The 21,948-nt window shown below is 48.7% G+C and overlaps 1 protein-coding gene across 1 annotated transcript in view; it reads left to right on the plus strand.

Annotated features, from left to right (window-relative positions):
- nek11 (NIMA-related kinase 11) overlaps positions 1–21,948 on the plus strand; it is a 168,013-nt gene that overhangs the window by 95,180 nt on the left and 50,885 nt on the right. The window lies entirely within an intron of this gene.

Below are 21,948 nucleotides of genomic sequence, written 5' to 3' on the forward strand. Positions count from 1 at the left end.
ATAGACCAGGGTTGGTGACCTAGTAGATCAACAGAGATGACGGACATTTACTTCATGATAGACCAGGGTTGGTGACCTAGTAGATCAACAGAGATGACAGACATTTACTTCATGATAGACCAGGGTTGGTGACCTAGTAGATCAACAGAGATGACAGACATTTACTTCATGATAGACCAGGGTTGGTGACCTAGTAGATCAACAGGGATGACAGACATTTACTTCATGATAGACCAGGGTTGGTGACCTAGTAGATCAACAGGGATGACAGACATTTACTTCATGATAGACCAGGGTTGGTGACCTAGTAGATCAACAGAGATGACAGACATTTACTTCATGATAGACCAGGGTTGGTGACCTAGTAGATCAACAGAGATGACGGACATTTACTACATGATAGACCAGGGTTGGTGACCTAGTAGATCAACAGAGATGACAGACATTTACTTCATGATAGACCAGGGTTGGTGACCTAGTAGATCAACAGGGATGACAGACATTTACTTCATGATAGTTATTTTCTTTTTGTTCTTTTTCTGTAATTTCCATCTAGAAAAACAAGCAATTCAATTAAATCAATATTGAATATTAGTGCATAGATGTTGGGCTAGTTTCTATCAGAACAGCATAGTGGTTGTTTTTGCGGTGTTAAAGGGGGAACTGTGTTAGAGCTGTCAAAAATCCACAAGCGGCTCATTTCGTTAGCTTGATATGACAATTTATTGCAACAAAAGCACCTGACTTTATAAACCGACAAATCCCATGCAGCAACGTTATAAGTTCATGCAGCAACGTTCAAACATTCAAATGCGTGATGTTCAGTTGTGTACACCTCGATTGGACAGATAGGCTATTATATAACCCCATCCAAATTAACATGAAAACGATCAGGTATGAAGGTAAGACTCAGGCAAAAGACAGGTCAAGGCAGGCAGGGGTCAGTAAACCAGAGGTGGGGCAACGGTACTGGACGGCAGGCAGGCTCAGGGTCAGGCAGAGTGGTCAGGCAGGTGGGCTCAGAGTCAGGACAGGCAAGGGTCAAAACTAGGAGGGTGAGAAAAAGAGAGACTGGGTGTCACGTTCTGACCATAGTTCTTTTGTGTTTTCCTTGTTTTAGTGTTGGTCAGGACGTGAGCTGGGTGGGCATTTTATGTTGTGTGTCTGGTTTGTCTATTTCTATGTTTGGCCTGATATGGTTCTCAATCAGAGGCAGATGTTAGTCATTGTCTCTGATTGGGAACCATATTTAGGTAACCTGTTTTGTGTTTGGATTTGTGGGTGGTTGTGTTCGGTTTTCACATTTATTGTTTTGTAGTTAGTTCATGTTAAGTGTCTCTTATTAAAGAACATGAACTCCAACCACGCTGCGTTTTGGCCCGCCTCTCCTTCCCAGGAAGAAAGCCGTTACACTGGGAAAGGCAGGAGTTGAGAATAAAAACGCTGGTTGACTTGACAAACAAGACGAACTGGCAACATAAAAACAGAGAACACAGGTATAAATACATGGGGGATAATGGGAAAGACACCTGGAGGGGGTTGGAGACAATTACAAAGACAGATCAGGGTGTGACAAAAACATGCATTTAGCCGACACTCTCTATCGCCGTTTTGAACTTCTAAGGCGGTAGGGATCATTTGGAGGGGAGTGGTTTGTTACACACAAGAGCAACCGCTCACCTATTGGTCAGCTCATACAGCAGTTACACCTCCAACACCGCCAAAACATCTGCTATGCAGGTGTTTGCCAATGCAGGTTAACACTCAATGAGGCCTTACTTTCATCAGCAGTGCTCAGTAGTTCGATATTAGCTTTATTAATGTAATGGCAAGGAGTATTTTGGTTGAATGCATTCAGTTGTGCAACTGACTAGGTTTCCGATTTCCCTTTCCCTATTTGATCAGATGAATACGTTCTCTCTGTGTGTGTGTGTGTGTGTGTGTGTGTGTGTGTGTGTGTGTGTGTGTGTGCTCATGTGTATATTCCAACCTTTCATCTCAACACTGTGTGGATTAGCTTTTTTTTGCTCTTTCATGTGAACCAGGAAACTCTCAGGAGTTCCCATAGTAACACCATATTAGTCTTGATCATCAAGCTGATGTTTTCGTTGTGTGGTTTCGTCAAAATATGCTCCAAGATATGGAGACCAAAAATATCTTAACAATTGCATAAATCTGGAAATTATTTATGTTACCTGTCTGTATGTTCATAAAGCATACACGACACATCATAAACATGACATAACTATGAATTATGCTTCGTAGCTCTGTAATTCTCCAGAAATGGGATTACTGTAACTCTGTAAACTTATTAGAGACTATTGACTGTTTGATGACAACCAGGGAGAGAGTTCTTGTTCTTTCTCATCTCATATAATTCCCCATTTCAGACACATATAGAATAATGGCTTCAATAAGAGGTGGTATTGATTCATCTGGGTGTGCATAGCTACTCTTACCCCTGGGCTGAAGACAGACCTGATTTCTGTACGGGCTTCTCCTCTCCAACATCAATAGTAATACTATTAGCATAATCTCTTCTCTCTCCAAGGAACTGCACAGAATGTCTGAATATTGTCCATTAAAAGTAAATGACTTGTGAAGACAGTCATTGCCTGGTGCTCTGACATCCTTCTAGATGTCTCTGTACTACAGCCTTTTGCTTGACAATAAAGCATTTATGAAAATCTGGAGTTTGAGCACCAGCCTTTGATGTGAACTTTTAAGGACATGAAATATACAAGAAGTCGTCAAGTCATAGTGTAGCTACTAGACGCTGTAGGAAAAACACAGAAACAGTGAAAAGAGAGGAGCTTCTGCCCGTCTGCCAGTATGGATTCTCTGTTATCTCTGTTGTTATCTCTGTTGTACAGTCAACTCCTGACTCGGATCTGAGGAAGGCCCGGCACGACGGGGGGAGATGGGAGATCAAACTCCTGTTATCTCTGTTGTTATCTCTGTTGTACAGTCAACTCCTGACTCGGATCTGAGGAAGGCCCGGTACGACGGGGGGAGATGGGAGATCAAACTCCTGTTATCTCTGTTGTACAGTCAACTCCTGGCTCGGATCTGAGGAAGGCCCGGCACGACGGGGGGAGGTGGGAGATCAAACTCCTGTTATCTCTGTTGTACAGTCAACTCCTGGCTCGGATTTGAGGAAGGCCCGGCATGACGGGGGGAGATGGGAGATCAAACTCCTGTTATCTCTGTTGTTATCTCTGTTGTACAGTCAACTCCTGGCTCGGATGTGAGGAAGGCCCGGCACGACGGGGGGAGATGGGAGATCAAACTTCTGTTATCTCTGTTGTTATCTCTGTTGTACAGTCAACTCCTGGCTCAGATCTGAGGAAGGCCCGGTACAACGGGGGGAGGTGGGAGATCAGACACCTGTTATCTCTGTTGTACAGTCAACTCCTGGCTCGGAATTGAGGAAGGCCCGGCACGACGGGGGAAGATGGGAGATCAAACTCCTGTTATCTCTGTTGTTATCTCTGTTGTACAGTCAACTCCTGGCTCGGATCTGAGGAAGGCCCGGTACGACGGGGGGAGGTGGGAGATCAAACTCCTGTTATCTCTGTTGTACAGTCAACTCCTGGCTCGGATTTGAGGAAGGCCCGGCACGACGGGGGGAGATGGGAGATCAAACTCCTGTTATCTCTGTTGTTATCTCTGTTGTACAGTCAACTCCTGACTCGGATCTGAGGAAGGCCCGGCACGACGGGGGGAGATGGGAGATCAAACTCCTGTTATCTCTGTTGTTATCTCTGTTGTACAGTCAACTCCTGGCTCGGATCTGAGGAAGGCCCGGCACGACGGGGGGAGGTGGGAGATCAAACTCCTGTTATCTCTGTTGCACAGTCAACTCCTGGCTCGGATTTGAGGAAGGCCCGGCACGACGGGGGGGATGGGAGATCAAACTCCTGTTATCTCTGTTGTTATCTCTGTTGTACAGTCAACTCCTGGCTCGGATGTGAGGAAGGCCCGGCACGACGGGGGGAGATGGGAGATCAAACTCCTGTTATCTCTGTTGTTATCTCTGTTATACAGTCTACTCCTGGCTTGGATCTGAGGAAGGCCCGGCACGACGGGGGGAGGTGGGAGATCAAACTCCTGTTATCTCTGTTGTACAGTCAACTCCTGGCTCGGATTTGAGGAAGGCCCGGCACGACGGGGGGAGATGGGAGATCAAACTCCTGTTATCTCTGTTGTACAGTCAACTCCTGGCTCGGATTTGAGGAAGGCCCGGCACGACAGGGGGAGGTGGGAGAACAAACTCCTGTTATCTCTGTTGTACAGTCAACTCCTGGCTCGGATCTGAGGGAGGCCCGGCACGACGGGGGGAGGTGGGACATTAAACTCCTGTTATCTCTGTTGTACAGTCAACTCCTGGCTCGGATCTGAGGAAGGCCCGGCACGACGGGGGGAGATGGGAGATCAAACTCCTGTTATCTCTGTTGTTATCTCTGTTGTACAGTCAACTCCTGGCTCGGTTGTGAGGAAGGCCCGGCACGACGGGGGAAGATGGGAGATCAAACTCCTGTTATCTCTGTTGTTATCTCTGTTGTACAGTCAACTCCTGGCTCGGATCTGAGGAAGGCCCGGTACAACGGGGGGAGGTGGGAGATCAAACTCCTGTTATCTCTGTTGTACAGTCAACTCCTGGCTCGGAATTGAGGAAGGCCCGGCACGACGGGGGAAGATGGGAGATCAAACTCCTGTTATCTCTGTTGTTATCTCTGTTGTACAGTCAACTCCTGGCTCGGATGTGAGGAAGGCCCGGCACGACGGGGGGAGATGGGAGATCAAACTCCTGTTATCTCTGTTGTTATCTCTGTTATACAGTCTACTCCTGGCTTGGATCTGAGGAAGGCCCAGCACGACGGGGAGGTGGGAGATCAAACTCCTGTTATCTCTGTTGTACAGTCAACTCCTGGCTCGGATGTGAGGAAGGCCCGGCACGACGGGGGAGATGGGAGATCAAACTCCTGTTATCTCTGTTGTTATCTCTGTTGTACAGTCAACTCCTGGCTCAGATCTGAGGAAGGCCCGGTACAACGGGGAGGTGGGAGATCAGACACCTGTTATCTCTGTTGTACAGTCAACTCCTGGCTCGGAATTGAGGAAGGCCCGGCACGACGGGGAAGATGGGAGATCAAACTCCTGTTATCTCTGTTGTTATCTCTGTTGTACAGTCAACTCCTGGCTCGGATCTGAGGAAGGCCCGGTACGACGGGGGAGGTGGGAGATCAAACTCCTGTTATCTCTATTGTACAGTCAACTCCTGGCTCGGATTTGAGGAAGGCCCGGCACGACGGGGGAGATGGGAGATCAAACTCCTGTTATCTCTGTTGTTATCTCTGTTGTACAGTCAACTCCTGACTCGGATCTGAGGAAGGCCCGGCACGACGGGGGAGATGGGAGATCAAACTCCTGTTATCTCTGTTGTTATCTCTGTTGTACAGTCAACTCCTGGCTCGGATCTGAGGAAGGCCCGGCACGACGGGGGGAGGTGGGAGATCAAACTCCTGTTATCTCTGTTGCACAGTCAACTCCTGGCTCGGATTTGAGGAAGGCCCGGCACGACGGGGGGATGGGAGATCAAACTCCTGTTATCTCTGTTGTTATCTCTGTTGTACAGTCAACTCCTGGCTCGGATGTGAGGAAGGCCCGGCACGACGGGGGGAGATGGGAGATCAAACTCCTGTTATCTCTGTTGTTATCTCTGTTATACAGTCTACTCCTGGCTTGGATCTGAGGAAGGCCCGGCACGACGGGGGGAGGTGGGAGATCAAACTCCTGTTATCTCTGTTGTACAGTCAACTCCTGGCTCGGATTTGAGGAAGGCCCGGCACGACGGGGGGAGATGGGAGATCAAACTCCTGTTATCTCTGTTGTACAGTCAACTCCTGGCTCGGATTTGAGGAAGGCCCGGCACGACAGGGGGAGGTGGGAGAACAAACTCCTGTTATCTCTGTTGTACAGTCAACTCCTGGCTCGGATCTGAGGGAGGCCCGGCACGACGGGGAGGTGGGACATTAAACTCCTGTTATCTCTGTTGTACAGTCAACTCCTGGCTCGGATCTGAGGAAGGCCCGGCACGACGGGGGGAGATGGGAGATCAAACTCCTGTTATCTCTGTTGTTATCTCTGTTGTACAGTCAACTCCTGGCTCGGATGTGAGGAAGGCCCGGCACGACGGGGGGAGATGGGAGATCAAACTCCTGTTATCTCTGTTGTACAGTCAACTCCTGGCTCGGAATTGAGGAAGGCCCGGCACGACGGGGGAAGATGGGAGATCAAACTCATGTTATCTCTGTTGTTACCTCTGTTGTACAGTCAACTCCTGGCTCGGATGTGAGGAAGGCCCGGCACGACGGGGGGAGATGGGAGATCAAACTCCTGTTATCTCTGTTGTTATCTCTGTTATACAGTCTACTCCTGGCTTGGATCTGAGGAAGGCCCGGCACGACGGGGGGAGGTGGGAGATCAAACTCCTGTTATCTCTGTTGTACAGTCAACTCCTGGCTCGGATTTGAGGAAGGCCCGGCACGACGGGGGGAGATGGGAGATCAAACTCCTGTTATCTCTGTTGTACAGTCAACTCCTGGCTCGGATTTGAGGAAGGCCCGGCACGACAGGGGGAGGTGGGAGAACAAACTCCTGTTATCTCTGTTGTACAGTCAACTCCTGGCTCGGATCTGAGGGAGGCCCGGCACGACGGGGGGAGGTGGGACATTAAACTCCTGTTATCTCTGTTGTACAGTCAACTCCTGGCTCGGATCTGAGGAAGGCCCGGCACGACGGGGGGAGATGGGAGATCAAACTCCTGTTATCTCTGTTGTTATCTCTGTTGTACAGTCAACTCCTGGCTCGGATGTGAGGAAGGCCCGGCACGACGGGGGGAGATGGGAGATCAAACTCCTGTTATCTCTGTTGTTATCTCTGTTGTACAGTCAACTCCTGGCTCGGATCTGAGGAAGGCCCGGTACAACGGGGGGAGGTGGGAGATCAAACTCCTGTTATCTCTGTTGTACAGTCAACTCCTGGCTCGGAATTGAGGAAGGCCCGGCACGACGGGGGGAGGTGGGAGATCAAACTCCTGTTATCTCTGTTGTTATCTCTGTTGTACAGTCAACTCCTGACTCGGATCTGAGGAAGGCCCGGCACGACGGGGGTAGATGGGAGATCAAACTCCTGTTATCTCTGTTGTTATCTCTGTTGTACAGTCAACTCCTGGCTCGGATCTGAGGAAGGCCCGGCACGACGGGGGGAGGTGGGAGATCAAACTCCTGTTATCTCTGTTGCACAGTCAACTCCTGGCTCGGATTTGAGGAAGGCCCGGCACGACGGGGGGAGATGGGAGATCAAACTCCTGTTATCTCTGTTGTTATCTCTGTTGTACAGTCAACTCCTGGCTCGGATGTGAGGAAGGCCCGGCACGACGGGGGGAGATGGGAGATCAAACTCCTGTTATCTCTGTTGTTATCTCTGTTGTACAGTCTACTCCTGGCTCGGATGTGAGGAAGGCCCGGCACGACGGGGGGAGATGGGAGATCAAACTCCTGTTATCTCTGTTGTTATCTCTGTTGTACAGTCAACTCCTGGCTCGGATCTGAGGAAGGCCCGGTACGACGGGGGGAGGTGGGAGATCAAACTCCTGTTATATCTGTTGTACAGTCAACACCTGGCTCGGATTTGAGGAAGGCCCGGCACGACGGGGGGAGATGGGAGATCAAACTCCTGTTATCTCTGTTGTTATCTCTGTTGTACAGTCAACTCCTGGCTCGAATCTGAGGAAGGCCCGGCACGACGGGGGGAGGTGGGAGATCAAACTCCTGTTATCTCTGTTGCACAGTCAACTCCTGGCTCGGATTTGAGGAAGGCCTGGCACGACGGGGGGAGATGGGAGATCAAACTCCTGTTATCTCTGTTGTTATCTCTGTTGTACAGTCAACTCCTGGCTCGGATGTGAGGAAGGCCCGGCACGACGGGGGGAGATGGGAGATCAAACTCCTGTTATCTCTGTTGTTATCTCTGTTGTACAGTCTACTCCTGGCTTGGATCTGAGGAAGGCCCGGCACGACGGGGGGAGGTGGGAGATCAAACTCCTGTTATCTCTGTTGTACAGTCAACTCCTGGCTCGGATTTGAGGAAGGCCCGGCACGACGGGGGGAGATGGGAGATCAAACTCCTGTTATCTCTGTTGTACAGTCAACTCCTGGCTCGGATCTGAGGAAGGCCCGGCACGACGGGGGGAGGTGGGAGATCAAACTCCTGTTATCTCTGTTGTACAGTCAACTACTGGCTCGGATTTGAGGAAGGCCCGGCACGACGGGGGGAGATGGGAGATCAAACTCCTGTTATCTCTGTTGTTATCTCTGTTGTACAGTCAACTCCTGACTCGGATCTGAGGATGGCCCGGCATGACAGGGGGAGATGGGAGATCAAACTCCTGTTATCTCTGTTGTTATCTCTGTTGTACAGTCAACTCCTGGCTCGGATGTGAGGAAGGCCCGGCACGACGGGGGGAGATGGGAGATCAAACTCCTGTTATCTCTGTTGTACAGTCAACTCCTGGCTCGGATTTGAGGAAGGCCCGGCACGACGGGGGGAGGTGGGAGAACAAACTCCTGTTATCTCTGTTGTACAGTCAACTCCTGGCTCGGATCTGAGGGAGGCCCGGCACGACGGGGGGAGGTGGGACATTAAACTCCTGTTATCTCTGTTGTACAGTCAACTCCTGACTCGGATCTGAGGATAGCCCGGCACAACGGGGGGAGATGGGAGATCAAACTCCTGTTATCTCTGTTGTTATCTCTGTTGTACAGTCAACTCCTGGCTCGGATCTGAGGAAGGCCCGGCACGACGGGGGGAGGTGGGAGATTAAACTCCTGTTATCTCTGTTGTTATCTCTGTTGTACAGTCCACTCCTGGCTCGGATCTGAGGGAGGCCCGGCACGAAGGGGGGAGGTGGGAGATTAAACTCCTGTTATCTCTGTTGTACAGTCAACTCCTGGCTCGGATCTGAGGAAGGCCCGGCACGACGGGGGGAGATGGGAGATCAAACTCCTGTTATTTCTGTTGTACAGTCAACTCCTGACTCGGATCTGAGGAAGGCCCGGCACGACGGGGGGAGATGGGAGATTAAACTCCTGTTATCTCTGTTGTACAGTCAACTCCTGGCTCGAATCTGAGGAAGGCCCGGCACGACGGGGGGAGATGGGAGATCAAACTCCTGTTATCTCTGTTGTACAGTCAACTCTTGGCTCGGATCTGAGGAAGGCCCGGCACGACGGGGGGAGATGGGAGATCAAACTCCAGATATGCTTCTCAGCTTCAATCTTCACAACAAACCAGATAACATGACATCAAATGTGTTTGTTGTAAGTTGAACAGTTTAACTGAGGAGCGATGGTGAACGACCAACAAACATTTCACCAACATCTCAATCAGATTCTCACATCTTACCATGATTGAACAATATTTCAGACTCATAATTAAGAAAATGCAATATACTATTTGATTGGTTCTTACAGCTTGTTTCATTTTTGACACAAGATGTTTTATCCGAGGTGGAACATCAACAGGGAAAAAGTAATCAACACACATATGGGAAGAGCAGGATGTCATGCTGATTGGAGGTATCTTGGGGGATTTAGGATTGTGATTGGAGGAAGAGCAGGATGTCATGCTGATTGGAGGTATCTTGGGGGAATTTGGATGGTGATTTGGTGAAGAGAGAGATGGAATGCTGATTGGAGGTATCTTGGGGGATTTGGGATTGTGATTGGAGGAAGATCCGGATGTAACGCTCATTGGAGGTATCTTGGGGGATTTGGGATCGTGATTGGGGGAATAGCGAGATGTATTGCTGATTGGCAGTATCTTGGGGGATTTGGGATCGTGATTGGGTGAATCATTCACACCAGAGGTAGCTGTAGCTATAGGATGAACATGGTGGACGATCCCTATAAGAACAATATCACAACCTTATTGCTGCTGTGCCTTGATAGAACCTTTAGGGACAGATAGGTGGAGACCAACATCACAACCGTATTGCTGCTGTGCCTTGAAGAACCTTTAGGGACAGATAGGTGGAGACCAACATCACAACTTTATTGCTGCTGTGCCTTGATGGAGTCTTTAGGGACAGATAGGTGGAGACCAACACCACAACCTTATTGCTGCTGATATCTCAAAGTGCTGTACAGAAACCCAGCCTAAAACCCCAAACAGCAAGCAATGCAGGTGTAGAAGCACGGTGGCTAGGAAAAACTCCCTAGAAAGGCCAAAACCTATGAAGAAACCTAGAGAGGAACCAGGCTATGTGGGGTGGCCAGTCCTCTTCTGGCTGTGCCGGGTGGAGATTATAACAGAACATGGCCAAGATGTTCAAATGTTCATAAATGACCAGCATGGTCGAATAATAATAAGGCAGAACAGTTGAAACTGGAGCAGCAGCACAGTCAGGTGGACTGGGGACAGCAAGGAGTCATCATGTCAGGTAGTCCTGGGGCACGGTCCTAGGGCTCAGGTCCTCCGAGAGAGAGAAAGAAAGAGAGAATTAGAGAGAGCATATGTGGGGTGGCCAGTCCTCTTCTGGCTGTGCCGGGTGGAGATTATAACAGAACATGGCCAAGATGTTCAAATGTTCATAAATGACCAGCATGGTCGAATAATAGTAAGGCAGAAGAGTTGAAACTGGAACCTTTAGGGACAGATAGGTGGAGACCAAAATCACAACCTTATTGCTGCTGTGCCTTGATGGAACCTTTAGGGACAGATAGGTGGAGACCAACATCACAACCTTATTGCTGCTGTGCCTTGATGGAACCTTTAGGGACAGATAGGTGGAGACCAACATCACAACCGTATTGCTGCTGTGCCTTGATGGAACCTTTAGGGACAGATAGGTGGAGACCAACATCACAACCTTATTGATGCTGTGCCTTGATGGAACCTTTAGGAACAGATAGGTGGAGACCAACATCACAACCTTATTGCTGCTTTGCCTTGATGGAACCTTTAGGGACAGATAGGTGGAGACCAACATCACAACCTTATTGCTGCTTTGCCTTGATGGAACCTTTAGGGACAGATAGGTGGAGACCAACACCACAACCTTATTGCTGCTGTGCCTTGATAGAACCTTTAGGGACAGATAGGTGGAGACCAACACCACAACCTTATTGCTGCTGTGCCTTGATAGAACCTTTAGGGACAGATAGGTGGAGACCAACACCACAACCTTATTGCTGCTGTGCCTTGATATAACCTTTAGGGACAGATAGGTGGAGACCAACATCACAACCTTATTGCTGATGTGCCTTGATAGAACCTTTAGGGACAGATAGGTGGAGACCAACACCACAACCTTATTGCTGCTTTGCCTTGATATAACCTTTAGGGACAGATAGGTGGAGACCAACATCACAACCTTATTGCTGATGTGCCTTGATGGAACCTTTAGGGACAGATAGGTGGAGACCAACATCACAACCTTATTGCTGCTTTGCCTTGATAGAACCTTTAGGGACAGATAGGTGGAGACCAACATCACAACCTTATTGCTGCTGTGCCTTGATATAACCTTTAGGGACAGATAGGTGGAGACCAACATCACAACCTTATTGCTGCTGTGCCTTGATATAACCTTTAGGGACAGATAGGTGGAGACCAACATCACAACCTTATTGCTGATGTGCCTTGATGGAACCTTTAGGGACAGATAGGTGGAGACCAACATCACAACCTTATTGCTGATGTGCCTTGATGGAACCTTTAGGGACAGATAGGTGGAGACCAACATCACAACCTTATTGCTGATGTGCCTTGATAGAACCTTTAGGGACAGATAGGTGGAGACCAACACCACAACCTTATTGCTGCTTTGCCTTGATGGAACCTTTAGGGACAGATAGGTGGAGACCAACATCACAACCTTATTGCTGATGTGCCTTGATATAACCTTTAGGGACAGATAGGTGGAGACCAACACCACAACCTTATTGCTGCTGTGCCTTGATATAACCTTTAGGGACAGATAGGTGGAGACCAACACCACAACCTTATTGCTGCTTTGCCTTGATGGAACCTTTAGGGACAGATAGGTGGAGACCAACACCACAACCTTATTGCTGCTGTGCCTTGATGGAACCTTTAGGGACAGATAGGTGGAGACCAACACCACAACCTTATTGCTGCTGTGCCTTGATATAACCTTTAGGGACAGATAGGTGGAGACCAACACCACAACCTTATTGCTGCTTTGCCTTGATGGAACCTTTAGGGACAGATAGGTGGAGACCAACACCACAACCTTATTGCTGCTGTGCCTTGATATAACCTTTAGGGACAGATAGGTGGAGACCAACACCACAACCTTATTGCTGCTTTGCCTTGATGGAACCATTAGGGACAGATAGGTGGAGACCAACACCACAACCTTATTGCTGCTGTGCCTTGATGGAACCTTTAGGGACAGATAGGTGGAGACCAACACCACAACCTTATTGCTGCTGTGCCTTGATATAACCTTTAGGGACAGATAGGTGGAGACCAACACCACAACCTTATTGCTGCTGTGCCTTGATAGAACCTTTAGGGACAGATAGGTGGAGACCAACATCACAACCTTATTGCTGCTGTGCCTTGATATAACCTTTAGGGACAGATAGGTGGAGACCAACATCACAACCTTATTGCTGCTGTGCCTTGATATAACCTTTAGGGACAGATAGGTGGAGACCAACATCACAACCTTATTGCTGATGTGCCTTGATGGAACCTTTAGGGACAGATAGGTGGAGACCAACATCACAACCTTATTGCTGATGTGCCTTGATGGAACCTTTAGGGACAGATAGGTGGAGACCAACATCACAACCTTATTGCTGATGTGCCTTGATAGAACCTTTAGGGACAGATAGGTGGAGACCAACACCACAACCTTATTGCTGCTTTGCCTTGATGGAACCTTTAGGGACAGATAGGTGGAGACCAACATCACAACCTTATTGCTGATGTGCCTTGATATAACCTTTAGGGACAGATAGGTGGAGACCAACACCACAACCTTATTGCTGCTGTGCCTTGATATAACCTTTAGGGACAGATAGGTGGAGACCAACACCACAACCTTATTGCTGCTTTGCCTTGATGGAACCTTTAGGGACAGATAGGTGGAGACCAACACCACAACCTTATTGCTGCTGTGCCTTGATATAACCTTTAGGGACAGATAGGTGGAGACCAACACCACAACCTTATTGCTGCTTTGCCTTGATGGAACCTTTAGGGACAGATAGGTGGAGACCAACACCACAACCTTATTGCTGCTGTGCCTTGATGGAACCTTTAGGGACAGATAGGTGGAGACCAACACCACAACCTTATTGCTGCTGTGCCTTGATATAACCTTTAGGGACAGATAGGTGGAGACCAACACCACAACCTTATTGCTGCTTTGCCTTGATGGAACCTTTAGGGACAGATAGGTGGAGACCAACACCACAACCTTATTGCTGCTGTGCCTTGATATAACCTTTAGGGACAGATAGGTGGAGACCAACACCACAACCTTATTGCTGCTTTGCCTTGATGGAACCTTTAGGGACAGATAGGTGGAGACCAACACCACAACCTTATTGCTGCTGTGCCTTGATGGAACCTTTAGGGACAGATAGGTGGAGACCAACACCACAACCTTATTGCTGCTGTGCCTTGATATAACCTTTAGGGACAGATAGGTGGAGACCAACACCACAACCTTATTGCTGCTGTGCCTTGATAGAACCTTTAGGGACAGATAGGTGGAGACCAACACCACAACCTTATTGCTGCTGTGCCTTGATATAACCTTTAGGGACAGATAGGTGGAGACCAACACCACAACCTTATTGCTGCTTTGCCTTGATGGAACCTTTAGGGACAGATAGGTGGAGACCAACACCACAACCTTATTGCTGCTGTGCCTTGATATAACCTTTAGGGACAGATAGGTGGAGACCAACACCACAACCTTATTGCTGCTTTGCCTTGATGGAACCTTTAGGGACAGATAGGTGGAGACCAACACCACAACCTTATTGCTGCTGTGCCTTGATGGAACCTTTAGGGACAGATAGGTGGAGACCAACACCACAACCTTATTGCTGCTGTGCCTTGATATAACCTTTAGGGACAGATAGGTGGAGACCAACACCACAACCTTATTGCTGCTGTGCCTTGATAGAACCTTTAGGGACAGATAGGTGGAGACCAACACCACAACCTTATTGCTGCTGTGCCTTGATATAACCTTTAGGGACAGATAGGTGGAGACCAACACCACAACCTTATTGCTGCTTTGCCTTGATGGAACCTTTAGGGACAGATAGGTGGAGACCAACACCACAACCTTATTGCTGCTGTGCCTTGATATAACCTTTAGGGACAGATAGGTGGAGACCAACACCACAACCTTATTGCTGCTTTGCCTTGATGGAACCTTTAGGGACAGATAGGTGGAGACCAACACCACAACCTTATTGCTGCTGTGCCTTGATGGAACCTTTAGGGACAGATAGGTGGAGACCAACACCACAACCTTATTGCTGCTGTGCCTTGATATAACCTTTAGGGACAGATAGGTGGAGACCAACACCACAACCTTATTGCTGCTTTGCCTTGATGGAACCTTTAGGGACAGATAGGTGGAGACCAACACCACAACCTTATTGCTGCTGTGCCTTGATATAACCTTTAGGGACAGATAGGTGGAGACCAACACCACAACCTTTAGGGACAGATAGGTGGAGGGAAAAGATGTGGAGCAAAACAATGGATTAAGAACATGTGTATCTCTTCTGTAATTGTCTTCATACCCTCCCCCCAGCCCACACCATCATATACACAGCAGGTAGTCTATAACACTGAGGACCCAGTGGTCTTCATACCCTCCCCCCAGCCCACACCATCATATACACAGCAGGTAGTCTATAACACTGAGGACCCAGTGGTCTTCATACCCTCCCCCCAGCCCACACCATCATATACACAGCAGGTAGTCTATAACACTGAGGACCCAGTGGTCTTCATACCCTCCCCCCAGCCCACACCATCATATACACAGCAGGTAGTCTATAACACTGAGGACCCAGTGGTCTTCATACCCTCCCCCAGCCCACACCATCATATACACAGCAGGTAGTCTATAACACTGAGGACCCAGTGGTCTTCATACCCTCCCCCAGCCCACACCATCATATACACAGCAGGTAGTCTATAACACTGAGGACCCAGTGGTCTTCATACCCTCCCCCAGCCCACACCATCATATACACAGCAGGTAGTCTATAACACTGAGGACCCAGTGGTCTTCATACCCTCCCCCAGCCCACACCATCATATACACAGCAGGTAGTCTATAACACTGAGGACCCAGTGGTCTTCATACCCTCCCCCAGCCCACACCATCATATACACAGCAGGTAGTCTATAACACTGAGGACCCAGTGGTCTTCATACCCTCCCCCAGCCCACACCATCATATACACAGCAGGTAGTCTATAACACTGAGGACCCAGTGGTCTTCATACCCTCCCCCAGCCCACACCATCATATACACAGCAGGTAGTCTATAACACTGAGGACCCAGTGGTCTTCATACCCTCCCCCAGCCCACACCATCATATACACAGCAGGTAGTCTATAACACTGAGGACCCAGTGGTCTTCATACCCTCCCCCAGCCCACACCATCATATACACAGCAGGTAGTCTATAACACTGAGGACCCAGTGGTCTTCATACCCTCCCCCAGCCCACACCATCATATACACAGCAGGTAGTCTATAACACTGAGGACCCAGTGGTCTTCATACCCTCCCCCAGCCCACACCATCATATACACAGTAGGTAGTCTATAACACTGAGGACCCAGTGGTCTTCATACCCTCCCCCAGCCCACACCATCATATACACAGCAGGTAGTCTATAACACTGAGGACCCAGTGGTCTTCATACCCTCCCCCAGCCCACACCATCATATACACAGCAGGTAGTCTATAACACTGAGGACCCAGTGGTCTTCATACCCTCCCCCAGCCCACACCATCATATACACAGCAGGTAGTCTATAACACTGAGGACCCAGTGGTCTTCATACCCTCCCCCCAGCCCACACCATCATATACACAGCAGGTAGTCTATAACACTGAGGACCCAGTGGTCTTCATACCCTCCCCCAGCCCACACCATCATATACACAGCAGGTAGTCTATAACACTGAGGACCCAGTGGTCTTCATACCCTCCCCCAGCCCACACCATCATATACACAGCAGGTAGTCTATAACACTGAGGACCCAGTGGTCTTCATACCCTCCCCCCAGCCCACACCATCATATACACAGCAGGTAGTCTATAACACTGAGGACCCAGTGGACTCCATCCCTCAATCTGTCTGCATCTCTATTTCAGCAGGTAGTCTATAACACTGACCCAGTGGTCTCTATCCCTCTGTCTGTCTGCTTCTCTATTCCAGCAGGTAGTCTATAACACTGTGACCCAGTGGTCTCTATCCCTCTGTCTGTCTGCGTCTCTATTTCAGCAGGTGGTCTATAACACTGACCCAGTGGTCTCTATCCCTCTGTCTGTCTGCTTCTCTATTTCAGCAGGTGGTCTATAACACTGACCCAGTGGTCTCTATCCCTCTTTCTGTCTGCTTCTCTATTTCAGCAGGTGGTCTATAACACTGACCCAGTGGTCTCTATCCCTCTGTCTGTCTGCATCTCTATTTCAGCAGGTAGTCTATAACACTGAGGACCCAGTGGTCTCTATCCCTCTGTCTGTCTGCATCTCTATTTCAGCAGGTAGTCTATAACACTGACCCAGTGGTCTCTATCCCTCTGTCTGTCTGCATCTCTATTTCAGCAGGTAGTCTATAACACTGACCCAGTGGTCTCTATCCCTCTGTCTGTCTGCATCTCTATTTCAGCAGGTAGTCTATAACACTGACCCAGTGGTCTCTATCCCTCTTTCTGTCTGCTTCTCTATTCCAGCAGGTAGTCTATAACACTGACCCAGTTGTCTCTATCCCTCTGTCTGTCTGCATCTCTATTTTAGCAGGTAGTCTATAACACTGACCCAGCTGTCTCTATCCCTGTCTGTCTGCATCTCTATTTCAGCAGGTAGTCTATAACACTGAGGACCCAGTGGTCTCTATCCCTCTGTCTGTCTGCATCTCTATTTCAGCAGGTAGTCTATAACACTGAGGACCCAGTGGTCTCTATCCCTCTGTCTGTCTGCATCTCTATTCCAGCAGGTAGTCTATAACACTGAGGACCCAGTGGTCTCTATCCCTCTGTCTGTCTGCTTCTCTATTTCAGCAGGTAGTCTATAACACTGACCCAGTGGTCTCTATCCCTCTTTCTGTCTGCTTCTCTATTTCAGCAGGTAGTCTATAACACTGAGGACCCAGTGGTCTCCATCCCTCTGTCTGTCTGTATCTCTATTTCAGCAGGTAGTCTATAACACTGACCCAGTGGTCTCTATCCCTCTGTCTGTCTGCTTCTCTATTCCAGCAGGTAGTCTATAACACTGACCCAGTGGTCTCTATCCCTCTGTCTGTCTGCATCTCTATTTCAGCAGGTAGTCTATAACACTGAGGACCCAGTGGTCTCTATCCCTCTGTCTGTCTGCATCTCTATTTCAGCAGGTAGTCTATAACACTGACCCAGTGGTCTCTATCCCTCTGTCTGTCTGCATCTCTATTTCAGCAGGTAGTCTATAACACTGAGGACCCAGTGGTCTCTATCCCTCTGTCTGTCTGCATCTCTATTTCAGCAGGTAGTCTATAACACTGACCCAGTGGTCTCCATCCCTCTGTCTGTCTGCATCTCTATTTCAGCAGGTAGTCTATAACACTGACCCAGTGGTCTCTATCCCTCTGTCTGTCTGCTTCTCTATTTCAGCAGGTGGTCTATAACACTGACCCAATGGTCTCTATCCCTCTTTCTGTCTGCTTCTCTATTTCAGCAGGTGGTCTATAACACTGACCCAGTGGTCTCTATCCCTCTGTCTGTCTGCATCTCTATTTCAGCAGGTAGTCTATAACACTGAGGACCCAGTGGTCTCTATCCCTCTGTCTGTCTGCATCTCTATTTCAGCAGGTAGTCTATAACACTGACCCAGTGGTCTCTATCCCTCTGTCTGTCTGCATCTCTATTTCAGCAGGTAGTCTATAACACTGACCCAGTGGTCTCTATCCCTCTGTCTGTCTGCATCTCTATTTCAGCAGGTAGTCTATAACACTGACCCAGTGGTCTCTATCCCTCTTTCTGTCTGCTTCTCTATTCCAGCAGGTAGTCTATAACACTGACCCAGTTGTCTCTATCCCTCTGTCTGTCTGCATCTCTATTTTAGCAGGTAGTCTATAACACTGACCCAGCTGTCTCTATCCCTGTCTGTCTGCATCTCTATTTCAGCAGGTAGTCTATAACACTGAGGACCCAGTGGTCTCTATCCCTCTGTCTGTCTGCATCTCTATTTCAGCAGGTAGTCTATAACACTGAGGACCCAGTGGTCTCTATCCCTCTGTCTGTCTGCATCTCTATTCCAGCAGGTAGTCTATAACACTGAGGACCCAGTGGTCTCTATCCCTCTGTCTGTCTGCTTCTCTATTTCAGCAGGTAGTCTATAACACTGACCCAGTGGTCTCTATCCCTCTTCTGTCTGCTTCTCTATTTCAGCAGGTAGTCTATAACACTGAGGACCCAGTGGTCTCCATCCCTCTGTCTGTCTGTATCTCTATTCCAGCAGGTAGTCTATAACACTGACCCAGTGGTCTCTATCCCTCTGTCTGTCTGCATCTCTATTTCAGCAGGTAGTCTATAACACTGACCCAGTGGTCTCTATCCCTCTGTCTGTCTGCTTCTCTATTCCAGCAGGTAGTCTATAACACTGACCCAGTGGTCTCTATCCCTCTGTCTGTCTGCATCTCTATTTCAGCAGGTAGTCTATAACACTGAGGACCCAGTGGTCTCTATCCCTCTGTCTGTCTGCATCTCTATTTCAGCAGGTAGTCTATAACACTGACCCAGTGGTCTCTATCCCTCTGTCTGTCTGCATCTCTATTTCAGCAGGTAGTCTATAACACTGAGGACCCAGTGGTCTCTATCCCTCTGTCTGTCTGCATCTCTATTTCAGCAGGTAGTCTATAACACTGACCCAGTGGTCTCCATCCCTCTGTCTGTCTGCATCTCTATTTCAGCAGGTAGTCTATAACACTGACCCAGTGGTCTCTATCCCTCTGTCTGTCTGCATCTCTATTTCAGCAGGTAGTCTATAACACTGACCCAGTGGTCTCTATCCCTCTGTCTGTCTGCATCTCTATTTCAGCAGGTAGTCTATAACACTGACCCAGTGGTCTCTATCCCTCTGTCTGTCTGCATCTCTATTTCAGCAGGTAGTCTATAACACTGTGACCCAGTGGTCTCTATCCCTCTGTCTATCTGCATCTCTATTTCAGCAGGTAGTCTATAACACTGACCCAGTGGTCTCTATCCCTCTGTCTGTCTGCATCTCTATTTCAGCAGGTAGTCTATAACACTGTGACCCAGTGGTCTCCATCCCTCTTTCTGTCTGCTTCTCTATTTCAGCAGGTAGTCTATAACACTGTGACCCAGTGGTCTCTATCCCTCTGTCTGTCTGCATCTCTATTTCAGCAGGTAGTCTATAACACTGACCCAGTGGTCTCCATCCCTCTGTCTGTCTGCATCTCTATTTCAGCAGGTAGTCTATAACACTGAGGACCCAGTGGTCTCTATCCCTCTGTCTGTCTGCATCTCTATTTCAGCAGGTAGTCTATAACACTGACCCAGTGGTCTCTATCCCTCTGTCTGTCTGCATCTCTATTTCAGCAGGTAGTCTATAACACTGACCCAGTGGTCTCCATCCCTCTTTCTGTCTGCTTCTCTATTTCAGCAGGTAGTCTATAACACTGTGACCCAGTGGTCTCTATCCCTCTGTCTGTCTGCATCTCTATTTCAGCAGGTAGTCTATAACACTGAGGACCCAGTGGTCTCCATCCCTCTGTCTGTCTGCATCTCTATTTCAGCAGGTAGTCTATAACAATGAGGACCCAGTGGTCTCTATCCCTCTGTCTGTCTGCATCTCTATTTCAGCAGGTAGTCTATAACACTGACCCAGTGGTCTCTATCCCTCTGTCTGTCTGCATCTCTATTTCAGCAGGTAGTCTATAACAGTGACCCAGTGGTCTCCATCCCTCTGTCTGTCTGCATCTCTATTTCAGCAGGTAGTCTATAACACTGAGGACCCAGTGGTCTCTATCCCTCTGTCTGTCTGCATCTCTATTTCAGCAGGTAGTCTATAACACTGAGGACCCAGTGGTCTCTATCCTTCTGTCTGTCTGCTTCTCTATTTTAGCAGGTAGTCTATAACACTGACCCAGTGGTCTTCATCCTTTCTGTCTGTCTGCATCTCTATTTCAGCAGGTAGTCTATAACACTGACCCAGTGGTCTCCATCCCTCTGTCTGTCTGCATCTCTATTTCAGCAGGTAGTCTATAACACTGACCCAGTGGTCTCCATCCTTCTGTCTGTCTGCATCTCTATTTCAGCAGGTAGTCTATAACACTGACCCAGTGGTCTCTATCCCTCTGTCTGTCTGCATCTCTATTTCAGCAGGTAGTCTATAACACTGAGGACCCAGTGGTCTCTATCCCTCTGTCTGTCTGCATCTCTATTTCAGCAGGTAGTCTATAACACTGTGACCCAGTGGTCTCCATCCCTCTGTCTGTCTGCTTCTCTATTTCAGCAGGTAGTCTATAACACTGAGGACCCAGTGGTCTCCATCCCTCTGTCTGTCTGCATCTCTATTTCAGCAGGTAGTCTATAACACTGACCCAGTGGTCTCCATCCTTCTGTCTGTCTGCATCTCTATTTCAGCAGGTAGTCTATAACACTGACCCAGTGGTCTCCATCCCTCTGTCTGTCTGCTTCTCTATTTCAGCAGGTAGTCTATAACACTGACCCAGTGGTCTCCATCCCTCTGTCTGTCTGCATCTCTATTTCAGCAGGTAGTCTAGAACACTGACCCAGTGGTCTCTATCCTTCTGTCTGTCTGCATCTCTATTTCAGCAGGTAGTCTATAACACTGTGACCCAGTGGTCTCCATCCCTCTTTCTGTCTGCTTCTCTATTTCAGCAGGTAGTCTATAACACTGTGACCCAGTGGTCTCTATCCCTCTGTCTGTCTGCATCTCTATTTCAGCAGGTAGTCTATAACACTGACCCAGTGGTCTCTATCCCTCTGTCTGTCTGCATCTCTATTTCAGCAGGTAGTCTATAACAGTGACCCAGTGGTCTCCATCCCTCTGTCTGTCTGCATCTCTATTTCAGCAGGTAGTCTATAACACTGAGGACCCAGTGGTCTCTATCCTTCTGTCTGTCTGCTTCTCTATTTTAGCAGGTAGTCTATAACACTGACCCAGTGGTCTTCATCCTTTCTGTCTGTCTGCATCTCTATTTCAGCAGGTAGTCTATAACACTGACCCAGTTGTCTCCATCCCTCTGTCTGTCTGCATCTCTATTTCAGCAGGTAGTCTATAACACTGACCCAGTGGTCTCCATCCTTCTGTCTGTCTGCATCTCTATTTCAGCAGGTAGTCTATAACACTGACCCAGTGGTCTCTATCCCTCTGTCTGTCTGCATCTCTATTTCAGCAGGTAGTCTATAACACTGAGGACCCAGTGGTCTCTATCCCTCTGTCTGTCTGCATCTCTATTTCAGCAGGTAGTCTATAACACTGTGACCCAGTGGTCTCCATCCCTCTGTCTGTCTGCTTCTCTATTTCAGCAGGTAGTCTATAACACTGAGGACCCAGTGGTCTCCATCCCTCTGTCTGTCTGCATCTCTATTTCAGCAGGTAGTCTATAACACTGACCCAGT

Source organism: Oncorhynchus nerka, linkage group LG14 (assembly GCF_034236695.1).
Source record: "Oncorhynchus nerka isolate Pitt River linkage group LG14, Oner_Uvic_2.0, whole genome shotgun sequence".
Classification (NCBI taxonomy): Eukaryota; Metazoa; Chordata; class Actinopteri; order Salmoniformes; family Salmonidae; genus Oncorhynchus; species Oncorhynchus nerka.